Below are 12,231 nucleotides of genomic sequence, written 5' to 3' on the forward strand. Positions count from 1 at the left end.
ATGGTTTGAGGCCCACATTGAAAGAGGAACAATTACTTTTCCATTTTTCCTGCCAAATGAGCTGATAAGAGAAAACAGGGGAGTTGGCCACGTAAATCAGTCTTAATTTTATCTTCCCCATTAAAAAGCAGCCATTAAGACCATCTTCGGCTCATTTCATCCTCCTCTTGTTTCACTTTTTCAATTTGCACAAAAGGGGGGAGTTTGCTCGTCATAAAATTTCACTTTGGCCAACTTATCATTTGCATCTGGGCCAATAAATAGCAATTAGCATAAACATTTAAATCAGGAACTGGAACAAATTCTTGTTCCCCCAGCAAGCTGTTAAATTACAGTATTTTACTATATATAAGAAGCACTAAACAAAAGATCTGTCGGGCACTATTATCCTCTTCCAAATAGGACATGGTTGAAAGAGAAATGATAACTCCAGCCCACAAACTTCTCACTCAGATCCAGGGTGTCTGTCTCGTGTGAACCTGACCTGTAGAATCGATGTTTCTTGACCGCTGGTTAAGTTCTCATCCAAACAAGTAACTTGTAACTCAGTTTTGTGAATTATGAAAATTGCAGTATGGACTTCTTTGGATAAATAAATGCTTTGCCTTCAAAGATGCATCAACAAGAGTTGTTTTGAGCGCAAATCAAAGTCCATCATACAAAGCACAATGAAACGCATATAATAAAGAGATACGAACTGGTTACTTTTGTGATTAAGGTGCCCTCCTGAGTTCAGAGGAAAAAAAAAAATTCTGTGATCAAAATCTCGGTGCAAAAAGATCCAGACCTATAGCTCATCCTCCCCAGCACTCGTTTCTCCCAGTGGCCGCTGGAGATGGTTTTTTACAAGAGATTTGTTGTCATATACATTGTTCTTAAAGACAGAAATGCACCCCATTTGCCTTTATCTAAACCTACATTTTTGGACCATGCTCTTTCTTGACATGTCAGAGGGCTATGGTGAGGCTTTACAGAGAGACATTAAGAGGAAAAATACAGAGATGGGCCCTAGGTGACTATCTCCAAACCAACTATTAAGCCTTCTTTCTCTTTAAGCCCTTTTTATCATCAAGGGAAACTTAGTTCATTATTTATCTATGGCTCATTGAAAGTCAAGGTGAGTGCTTCTCTTGATTAGGCCCTAATTAATTTTGGCTGGAAATCCAGAGTGCAACAGGGTGGTCTTGATGTTTTTTATGAAAGCTTTCATTGGGAAGATTTGAGTTTACCAATGAAACACTATTAACTGCTTCCAGTTTGCATATGTGTGAAGTGTTTACTTGTAATTACATAGGTTCCAGTGAGAAGACACTGAAAATTTGAATCAATTGTTCCTTATTGCTGTTTTTGATAAATGATTCTCTTATTTCTACCAGACATTTAAAAAGGAAAAGAATTTGGCCTGACTTCTAAGGAATTTGAGCACAGTCAACCTGGTGTCAACTAAAACCATTAAGAGCAATGCCTCCACCATCTCTGGTATTAACCACATATTGAATGACCTTGCTTCTACTTCTCGTAGGATGTCAAAAAATAGCAATAGCTTAACTTTTAGCTTTGAGTTTACAATTTATCAGTTGAGTTATGTAAATGTGCAGATCCCTCCTTTATTCTCTCCTCTTTCTGGCCCCCACTAAACTATGTACTGCCCCTTATCCCATTATACCTGTATTTGGCCCTGGGGAAACAAAACAGGAGAGAAAAGGGAAGAGACACTTGTGTTCTGCCCCAGTGTCTGAGGGAATGAGCAGAATCAAAGTTACCAGGAATCCAAAAACTTCTTTCCTTCTATCTCAACTGCCACCTTCCCAAATAGATTATGATAAATTTATTTACTCTACAAATATATATTAAAACCTGCTGTGTGCCACTGAATGGAAGGCCTGGGGCCTTCTTACTTCAAATTTGGGGTAAGAAAATTCAACAGAACAAGTGAGAAATATTTGCCAGGCTATACATCAATAAGCCTCAAAGCACCAATAATTATATTGGTTTGCAAAAGCATATAAACTGCTCTCCACTGTATTGGAGTACAAAAACCAAGAGAGCTAGATTATTATCCATAATTACAGCAAACATTTGAGCATCCTCTGATTTGTCTATAACATTGGTGATGGAAAACATTTTGACACATGTTCAATGTTTTATTAAACTAAAAAGAAAACTGTGTTGAGAGAGTTTCTCAAGAAACCCAGCTTTAGTAAATAGACACTGAGAATATGTCTCAGAGAATGCGGCCAAAACAATGCTATGTGTTGCCTCACCAGTTACTTGCCTAGGGCACACAGCAAAACTCTGCTTCCCGTGCAGTTAGGTTATGGTTGGGTAAATTCTGGTTAATGAAATGTGGGCAGAAATTGCATATGCCACTTCCAGGATGAGCCCTAAAATCATCTTATCTCAGTTCTTTCCTTTCCTCAGTAATCTTGGGGCCACAAGTTTCAGGTGGAGTAGCTACCAGAAGAAGAAGGGTAGTACTAAACTGTAACATGAGTGAAAAAACGATTTTTAGTATGTTAAACCACCAAGATTTCCGGGCTTATCTATGTGGCAGCTGGTTCAATTACCATAAATAACACAGAGTATGGACAAAACAAGTAGGGTGATCAAAAAAAAATTCTCTTTCTGATTGGGACAGCCAAAGATTAGATTTGTCGAATGCCCAGGACTATGGAACTGTTCTTTCTCATGTTGCTTAGAGAACAGCAAAAATCAAAGTTGACAAAATTAAATAGTAAATTAGGACAGAATAGGGCAAAGATACATTCACTGGGATCAAAGGGAAGCAGAAAGACGATGGCTCTTCTAAGGAAAAGAAATTAAATGAGCAGCTAAGGAATTGAACACAAAATTGGTTAGTCCTCTGGACAAGCTGCCTGGGAAGTGGAGGAGGTGAGGGGGTGGAGAGACTTTCAGACAAAGTTAAGGAGAATGAATGTCAAAAAGAGTCGAAGTGCTTAAAGGAAATTAAGCTATCTTTAGAAATTATAGCGACTAAGAATATTTTGAATAAATATCATTATAACACTCGTTAAATGAATGGATATACTACACAGCAAACAATGTTCATCAACATAGTTACATATTTGGATTCTTATTTCTTTTATTTATAATCTATATATTATATATTATAAAATGAATCTGAGGCAAAACTATCCTGTTTCATTAAACTGTTGACTGTTTGCAGTAAGACAAAATAAACATTTTAAAAAAAACTTTATACTATCTTCAGTAGTTTGGAGATTACAAAAAAACCCACATTTTATTGTAGAATATTTAGAAAATAAGGAAAAGTGTAAAGAAATAAATCAAACTCTCCTACTATTTTCTTCCAGATAACACAGTAACATTTGTGTGAATGTGTGTGTATGCTAATTTTGCAAAATACATTTTAGTCAAATTGAGGTACACTATATACTGAGATTTGTTCCATGATTTTTTTTTCTCCTACCATTTGCTTGTTATTAAAACTCTCTATTGGTTTTCCATCTCAAAGACAGCAAAATCTAAATTTATGTGCAATTGGGCACCCTGGGCTACAGATGTGCCCAGATGCTGGCTCCCTCAGCTAATAGGGCTGCCCAGTAGGGCCTGAGGTTGACAGAAGTCTCATCCACTTACGTTAGTTTGTTATAAAAATACTGTTTTCTATGTTTGCTAGGCCATGAAAGAGATTCAGAAACACCATAGATTATTATCTTCTCTCCCAAAAACTATTTTTGGATTTGTATTAAATTTAACTCTACTTATATATTATTTATTCTAATTATGCATTAGCTCAATTTAACTTATTTCCATGTTTATCACTGTTCCTTTATATTATACCTTTCCTACGCCTAAATCCACTTTTAGTTTTGCTGGAGTTTATGATATTTTTTCCCAGGCAGGGTACAGAACTGGTATATTTTTGAGCCCTTTTTACCCGAGAGCCTCTTTACTTTGGCTTAGCATGTAAGTGATCCCTTGAGTTGGTATTTAATTCTTGGGTCACAATCCGTTTACCTTAAAAGTCTGAAAACATTGCTCCTCCATCATCTTTGGCATTCAGAGAAGTCTGAATACTTATAGTTATTTTATTTATTCTTAAAACCCAACTTTTTCTTATTATATGGGTTTCTAATTAAATTTATCTAGATTTTAGAAATCCCTCCAAATTCTGGATTGCTATTTATTGAGCTCAGAATTTTTTTCTATTCTAACTGTGATTAATTCTGTCCTTTTGTTCTGGTTTGTCCCTTTGGCATACAATTAATATAGTTAATTTTACAAATATTTATTGAGTACCTACTATGTGCCAAACTCTGCTCTGAGAATTGGTGGGTAGGGTGAATGCAGCAGTGAACAAGAAAGAATTGATGCTTCCTTCATGGACTTTATAAGCTAGATAAACACAATGATTCATAACAATTAAGGAAAACCGCAGGATCCTAACTCCTAAGAAAATACATATTCATAAGACTTAGCATGAGAATTCACTCTTTATTCTCTGTGCCTGTTTCTTATTTTGTTTTATATTTTTGTCATTATGCTCTGCATTTTATATTATTCTTTTAGCGTTCTTTTTCCTTATCACTTTTAAAATTTTCTTAAGTTTCATTTGTGCTCTTAACCGCCTTCGATGAAAAATTTAATTGTACTCACACTCTGTGTTCCATAGATGTTTTTCTTATTACATTTATCTCCCCTCTTATCACATTCTTCCTTCCAGTCTGTTCAAAATAAAGCTCCTAGTTCTTTTATTATAGAGAAATATTTTCAGAAATATTTTCCCCTAACTCGAAAAAAATTTGAGATATGACTTATATACCACCCAATTCACCATTTTAAAGTTTACAATTCGGTGTTTTTTTAGTATATTTTTAAGGTTGTGCAACCATCACCACTATCTCAGTCTAATTCCAGGATATTTTCATCAGCTGTAAAAGAAACTTCATACTTGCTAGCAGTCACTTCCCATCATCATGTCCCAGTCAGCTTCTGGAAACCGCCAATCTACCTTCTATCTCTATGAATTTGCCCATTGTGGACATTTCATATAAATGGAATCATACAAGTGGCCTTTTGTGTCTAGCTTCTTTTACTTAAAATGATGTTTTCAAGATTCTTTGTACATGTTGTAACATGTACAAGTACTTTATTCCTTTTTATTGCCGAATAATATCCCATTATATGGGTACACCATATTTTGTTTCTACATTCATCCGTTGAGGAACATTTCGGGTGTTTCCACTTTGCAGCCATTTTGAATAATGCTGTTATCAACATTTGTTGTAGACAAGTTTTTGTGCGAAATTTTATTTTCCATTCTCGTGGGCATATACCTAGAAGTGGAATCGCTGGATCACGTAGTAAATCTATGTTTATGTTTTTGAAGTACTGTCATGGTGTTTTCCACAGCAGCTGCACTGACATTCTCACCAGTAATGCGTGTGCGCTCCAGTTTCTCTCCTTCCTTGCCAACACTTGTTGGTTTCCTTTATTTTATTTAATTAATTTATTTATATATTTTTTATTTTATTTTTTATTATAGCTATCCTGGTGGGTGTGAAGTGCTATCTTATTGTGGTTTTGATTTGCATTTTCCTAATGACTAATAATGTGAGCATCTTTTCATGTACTTATTGGTCATTTCTGTATCTTCTTTGGAGAAATCTATATTCAAATTTATTTTTTAACTGGATATTTGTCCTTTTGTTGAGTTGTAAGAATTCTCTATACATTCTGGATACCAGAACTTTATCAGATATATGATTTACAAATATTTTCACCCATTTTGTGGATTATCTTTTCACCCTCTTGACACTTTTTTGGGGCACAAACATTTTAAATTTTAATAATGTCAGATTTATAAATCTCTGCTTATGCTTTTAGTGTCATAACTAAGAAACTGTTACCTAATCCAAGGTCACGAAGATGTATGCTTATGGTTTCTTCTGAGTTTTATCATTTTAGCTCTTTCATTTAGATCTTTGATTCATTTTGAGTTAATTTTTTATATTATATGAAGTAGGGGTTCAAGGCCATTCTTTTGCAAAAGGATATCCAGTTGTTCTATCACTATTTTTTGCAAAGCTATTCTTTTCCCATTGAACTGTCTTGGCACCTTTGTTGAAGATCAGTTGACCATCCATGTATGGGTTTACTGCTGGTCTCTCAGTTTTCTTCCATTGATCTATATGCCGATTCTTATGTCAATACCACACTTTTTTGAAAAAAAATTTTTTTGGACTATAGTTGATGTACAATGTTGTGTCAGTTTCTGCTGTACAGCAAAGTGAATCAGTTATACATATACATATATCCACTCTTTTTTAGATTCTTTTCCACACTCTCTTGATCACGGTACTGTTGTGCTGAGTTTTGAAATAGTGAAGTGTGATGCCATTAGAACAAATTTTGGCATCATAGTTAGAGGACTTCTTTCACAGTCCCCATTCTCAGCCTTTCTCCATAAATAAACGTATTTTGTTGAATTCAAGCAGAGCAATTTTGTATACGCCTTGTATTGAATTCAGACAAATTGATCTGAGTCCATAAGGAAACAAACAAAAGAGTAGTAATCTGACCAGTTTAACCACGTTTGTTTTACAGGGAGGCACTGAATGCTACTTCACCACACTGTGAAGAGCATCTTCCAGCCAGGAGCAGTGTTTACCCTGTTAAGAATAGGGCCAACACTTGGCAATTCCTGTGTGGACAAGGATGAGAGTTCAGTAATAGGTGCATTTTGAATCTGCTAATTAGAATAAAATCTTAGAACTCTTAGGGTCAAGGCCCAGGAAATTGTCAGTTCTCACCAATGTTAGGTGTGTGGGGTGGCTGTAATTCTGCCCAGGTGACTAGACAGAGTTAGGCAATGTGATTTTTTTTAAATTAATTATTATTATTTTTTTGTCTGTGTTGGGTCTTCGTTGCTGCGCGCAGGCTTTCTCTAGCTGCGGTGAGCGGGGGCTACTCTGTTGCGGTGCGCGGGCTTGTCATCGCCGTGGCTTCTCTTTGTTGCAGAGCACGGGCTCTAGGCACACCGGCTCAGTAGTTGTGGCGCACGGGCTTAGTTGCTCTGCAGCGTGTGGGATCTTCCTGGACCAGGACTGGAACATGTGTCCCCTGAAATGGCAGGCGGATTCTTAACCACTGAGCCACCAGGGAAGTCCAGCAATGTGATTTTGATTGGTGAATTGCAGTGCAAATTATTTCCTCTTATGTTAAAACTCTGTTTGTGAATAGACATTTCTACATAATTGTTAGAGCTTCATTTAAAAATTTATCAGAACATAGGTAGTAATTTGACTATGCACCATGTTTTGAACTCTCCCAGAAAAAAAAAAAAAAATACTGCTAGGTTGTTAACATTTCTGTATATCTCTAGAAACAAATTGTTTTTACACGAAATCCACTGAGGCTAAAGCAGCATTTACATGATGGCAAATGCCGGATTGAGAAGAAAATTCTGTTACCTGAATGTTGAATCAGATAACGTCTACATCAGCATAATGGAAAGGAGCTGATAATTGGCCAGATGTTGGGCTTTTCATTTGATTGGTTATCGTCAAATTATTTTCTCCCCCAACACACCTGAGGGTTGCAACACACCCCATCAGTTAAAGTAATTCTCAAGGGGAGAGTGGGCCGGTTCAGCTCCGACCGGAGGGAGGGGGTTGGAAAAGGTCCCTCAGGTGACTGTGAAATGTGCCCCTAGGGGCCCATCATGTGGCAAAGACTAAGTAGAAATGAGGCATTTTATGAGTGAGCTGTTTCAGTGGCATCACACTGAAAATGACATCATCAATTAGGGTATTTAAGTCTTCCGTTTTCAAAGATAAAAACCCTAGACCGATTTTAAGGCTAAGCTTACAGGAGCAACCAGAGATAGAAAACTAGTTAAGAACGACTGAGGGGGAATTGATCAACTTTGACGACTGTGTGAGACTATTGAGATCAAACTGCTACCCTTCCCCTTCTTTCTACATAATCAGTTTGGGGTGGGGGAGGGGAGTAGTGCTTATTTAAGCAAGAAATCATTTCCATCTGTATTTTACTTATCTGTTCATTCATTCATGGTGCATTCTGGCACATCTAGAGATTATTCTACTGGGTTCTACAATTTCATATTGGATAGCCCTGTAAGTTGCCAGTTTTTTGGGTATTAAAAAATCTTGAATTGTTTTCAAAATCAGTCCAATAAATGCATTTCAGCTTTAGGAATGTAAAACTAAATAAAGGCCAGTTTTAAATTTAATAAGTAACTTTTCCTTATGCTTTGTTTAAAGCCATGTCATAAGTAGTTTTCCAGTTCCGTGTTCTATATATTTGTGTAACTACATATTATATACATGTATCTACATGCGCGTGGTACGCAGACACACGCAATTTAACTATATTAAACCAAAGATTAATGTCCAGAATTAGGTGACTAATATACCACATGAGCTTGGCCATTTAATTAATATCAAATGTTCCAACATAAAATAAAATATAAGAACTCTTTACCCTCACTTTAACATATAATTTACTTAGACAATTAAGAAAGATGGAATCACAGAAGTATAATATGCTTATAGCTCTATTCCCTTTACCTTGATTAATTGTTTTGTTCCTGAGAACGCCTGGGTGGATTCCCAATTTCGGAGGTCCCACTGTATATATATCCAAATGTGAAGGTATTTCTTGTTTCCTGTGACTCAAGAAAAATGGGCATAGCCATATCAATGAAGTTTAAAAGGACTGTCAGTTAGCTCCAGAAATAACCTTGACACCTTCCAATTGCAAAATCTACCTTCAAGCTTTTGTGATAGGCATGGTTCTGCTATGGAACCAATTACAAAACAAGATATTTTCTAAAAATTATTTCTCAGAAAAGCCAGTCACCTTGTATTTGAAAGTTTAAGAGCTTTCTCATGTCTAAATTACTTCATTTTGAAAAGTAACATATAGTTTAAGGAAAAAAAAAAATGAACAGCTCTAAATGACCTCAATTAATATTGCTGGTGGAAACAGCTTAAGAAGAAAAAGGTGTCTAAGAAACATAACAGGATAGTAATTATTCTGGGAGTATACACCACAATTACAAGTATTGTCTACCATTATATTCAAAACTTTAAAAAAAATTTTTTTTTATATTGGAGTATAGTTGATTAACAATGTTGTGTTAGTTTCAGGTTTACAGCAAAATGATTCAGTTATACATATACATGTATCTATTCTTTTTGCAAATTCTTTTCCCATTTAGGTTATTACAGAATATTGAGCAGTGTCCCCTGTGCTATACCGTAGGTCCTTGTTGGTTACCACTTTAAATATAACAGTATGTATAAGTCAATCCCAAACTCTCAATTTATTCCTTTCTCCCCAACACTTCCCCCCTGGTAACCACAAGTTTGTTCTCTAAGTCTGTCAGTCTGTTTCTGTTTTGTATATAAGTTCATTTCTATCATTTTTTTTCAGATCCCGCATATAAGCAATATCATATGATATCTGTCTTTCTCTGTCTGACTTACTTCACTTAGTATGATAATCTCCAGGTCCATCCATGTTGCTTTGACATATATTCAAGACTTTTAAAGATTACTTTAAAACAATACCATGCTGTGAAGAACACAAATGTACATTTACAGGATGAGTAGGAAACCAAAAGCTATCCAAATGTAACATGAATGGTCACTATGGCATAGTATAATCTTTTTAGTGATGCTATCATATATAGATTTAAATGTGTTATATCTCAGACTGCTTAGAAGAAAGTGCAAGAAAAGCCACTGTAAAACTCTTTGATGACAAATGAGGCTCAGTGGTGATAAAGACACTGGTGTCAAAGATGCAAGGGAAGAGTTTGAATAAAACTGTAGCATGAAATGTGAGAATAGACAAAGCATTTATTTTTAAAATTGGTATGTTATGCTATATATATATATATATATATATATATATATATACACACACACATATATATAAAGGAAATTATATAAGTACATTTTGACTATTCCAAATGTATCTCAAAATTATTTATTTTCAAGTTCAATAATTATTTTAAAAAATCTTAACAATGGGGTAAATAAGTCCTGCCTTATATTTGAGTTCAACTAGGTGGGCGTATATGGTATTATGTTCATACCTTTAGATTTCAAAGTTAAGTATGTTAACCTGTGCCTGACTCAGATAAGTCGTTTGTTCAATTTAAAGACCAAGCATTATTATTTATCATTTAATAGTTATTTCATGTTAATGGTAATAGCAGGCTATATCTACTTTTTCTTTTTCTTTTCTCTTAAACATTTGCAAGTATATATTAAGTCATTATAGTCAGAAATAATGGTTATAATATGAAATTTTCCCTGGCGTAACATGGCCAGATTTAGGAAATAAAATAAATGCCTGGTTAAATTTCAATCTCAGATAAACAATGAATAACTTTTTAGTATAATTTCTCCCATGAAATATATGAGACATACATATACTAAAAAAAAATCAGCTGTTTATCTGAAATGTAAGTTTCACTGAGTGTCCTGTGTTTTATCTGGCAGCCCTTCCTAGAGTGAATTAAGAATTGACTTTTGTTATAATTAAGAGGAATGAGTGGGGGAGAGTGTGAGTGGGGTTTTCAGTGTGTTAATATTAGGGGTAGATTTATTTTCTTGATTCTCAAACATTGACAAATGGGCACAAGGTCAGCCTTGCAGACTGACTCAGTACCTAGTACATTCAGTCCAAAATAACCCCTTACTCTGTCTTCCTGGTGTCTTCCTTCCCACGGCTGATATATATATATATATATCTCTTTTACTTTCACTCTGTAGAGCTATTTCAGACACAAAGTGCACAAAGGAAGCCACATGCTACAAACAATTGTTTGGGAGGCTGCACATTATTCCAGCGATGGGAAATGCTCGGTCCATCAGAGAAACACTCCTCTGAGGTGTGTTCCAGAGACGTATTTAAAAAATCATAAAATTCAAAATTCTTCTTATCGTCTTTCCAGCCTTCCAAAAAGGTTTTAAAAAAGGGGTGACATGTAGGATCCGGTGTTACTTCTGCATGACATCAACGCCCATTACTGTTGCACATACATTATAAACATTCCACAGGGTCATCAGGAGCCCGGCAAGGCGAATTTTCATAAAGTGATTTATTCCTACCTGGTGAGCACTGAAACCTCCTTTGTGTATAGGAGCCAAGTGTGTCCCAGCAATAAATAGCAGAGAAAGCACTCTTATGGCTCTTTTCTCCCCCCGCCAAGTGCAGACCTTGGTGGATCGGACGAACTCATCCCTCTCTTGAACCACGGACAGGGTGCTTTGGCGCTACTACGAAAGTCACACTACTTTAGTCTGTTATTGGTTAACTAGACAAAACCCAACAGGTCGGGTGACCTATTTTTGCTTTTTGACAGTGCAAGTCAAAGTACTTAACTTCAATCACGATCTCATTTGCCAACCCCTCCCCCCAAAATAAAAAGCATGACAGTGAACACTAATATGATGGTAATTTCATATTGTTTCTGCTTATGAATTTGTCTTTCCCTTATTAATCATCCAATAAAGTACTGACACTGCAGAATCCTGACGTGGCTCAACAAACCATGTAGTAAGGACGGTAGCACCCTAAAGGAAGAGGCTCCAGGCGAACTGGAGAAGCGCAAAGCGTTTATTAACACCAGAGGCCCATTAGACTGCTCTCTGTTCACCTTCAATGGAGCAATAAATGAAGAGAGCTTCACCGGAGAGGACTCCTACTGTCTTTGTGCTGGTAATGCCCAGCCAAGCTGTAGTCATGTTGTAACGCTTGTAAGAAACAGATGTTCCTTCCCTGACAAATCTCCTTTCTTGATTTATTATTCATTTGCTCAAATCACAATGGAAAGTCTTTGGCCCATTAATTAAATTCCAAGCAAAATAAAATTTGCAGCAGAACTCATTACTGGTAAATGACTTTGACACTTCATCAGATTTGAAGGTAAAATAGGCGACTTTAGGAAGTTAAAGGTGGAGGGAGCCTAGGCCTTTTCTGCAACCACTGCAAGATGATAAAGATTGTGATGAAATTTTTATGTTAAGTACTGATCTTGGAAAGTTCAATTTTCTCCTCCACCCCCCCAACCCACTCTCCACCCCGCTCCCACCATGATCTCCCTTCTGGCTTCTTTTAAAGGAAAGTCTGAAGGAGACACTTAGATTTCAAATATATTTATGTATGTGGGTATCATGTCTTGTTCCCAACACCAAAGCACATATTTTT

Source organism: Eubalaena glacialis, chromosome 3 (genome assembly GCF_028564815.1).
Source record: "Eubalaena glacialis isolate mEubGla1 chromosome 3, mEubGla1.1.hap2.+ XY, whole genome shotgun sequence".
Taxonomy (NCBI): Eukaryota; Metazoa; Chordata; class Mammalia; order Artiodactyla; family Balaenidae; genus Eubalaena; species Eubalaena glacialis.